This window comes from Nematolebias whitei, chromosome 21 (assembly GCF_014905685.2).
Source record: "Nematolebias whitei isolate Nwh7 chromosome 21, NemWhi1, whole genome shotgun sequence".
In the NCBI taxonomy this organism is placed as follows: Eukaryota; Metazoa; Chordata; class Actinopteri; order Cyprinodontiformes; family Rivulidae; genus Nematolebias; species Nematolebias whitei.
Genome location: NC_056518.1, coordinates 14,190,362 through 14,191,608, shown reverse-complemented (window position 1 = coordinate 14,191,608; position 1,247 = coordinate 14,190,362).

The window sequence follows — 1,247 nt, the reverse complement described above, 5'->3', positions numbered from 1 at the left end:
AAGCCTCACAAAGATACAGTTACTCATTTCTTACATTTGTCAGCTGTATTTATTGGGAAAATAATGTGCTTTGTAAATAAGCACAGTTAAAATTTGAAGGCCTACCATTCCTTGAAGGAATGCATATGGACCGGTACTACCCGTTTTAGTCTAAGATCATCTTGTGTTGTTTTGGTCAAACCTTGAAAAGAACATTTTGCACAAACTCACGCAATGTTGCAAGATCCCGTGAAATGTGTTAGAGCTTAAAGTTTTGATTAAAGATGACTCTCAGCTCCTATTTTGCAACATTCAAATCAATATCTGTCGTATTGATCGAGTTGTAGCAGCTAAGATCAATAACTTGTGCCAGCCATCTTGAACTGGTTGTCTCTTAAAAGTTAATGAGTCGTACATGTACATCTAATACTATCCATCCAATATCTTTACCCGCTTCTTCCTTTTCAGGTCACGGGGGTCACTAGTGCCCATGTCCAGCCATCACTCTGAGAGAGGCGGGGGACACCCTGGACAGGTCTCCAGTCCATCACAGGGACACATAAAGACAAACGAGACAAACAACCATTTACTCTCTCTCTCACCTAGGGACAATTTAGTTACCAAACAGCCTAACATGCATGGTTTTGGTCTGTGGGAGGAAACTGGCGTACCTGGGGAAAACCCATGCATGCATGGAGATAACATGCAAACTCCACCCAGAAAGGCCCCCCCGGCCAGGATTTGAACTGGGACAACCGGCTCGCTGAGAGTCAGCAGCTCTACCAACTGAGCCACCGTGCTCATCTATACTATTAAAAGTTCAATTTAAGTCCATCCAGTGGTTCATGACATAATTTGCTAACACACAGACAGAGTTGACCTCAAATACTTAATAATAAAATTGTAAACAAAGATCCTGCACAGTCCGGTAATGCTCTAAATATGTGTTGGGGTTGACTCCAAAAGTAAAACAGATGTAGAAAAGACATTCTATGAATACTTTCTGCACATTTCATTAAAATGTGTCTGACAGCAAGCTATTATAAACTATATTAATCAACTTGTACCCAAGTTGAACTTAATGTAGGACAGTCAGAGTATTATTATAAGATCTTTCACCCTTGGCTAAAACTACTCTTAACTACACTTAAAACAGCTTTAATTCAGATTACCAGACAACTCTAAAATATACTATTTTTGTATTTCATGCTCACACCAAAGCACAGTAACTTCACAACAGTTCAGACCTTGAATACTTTACTTCAGAT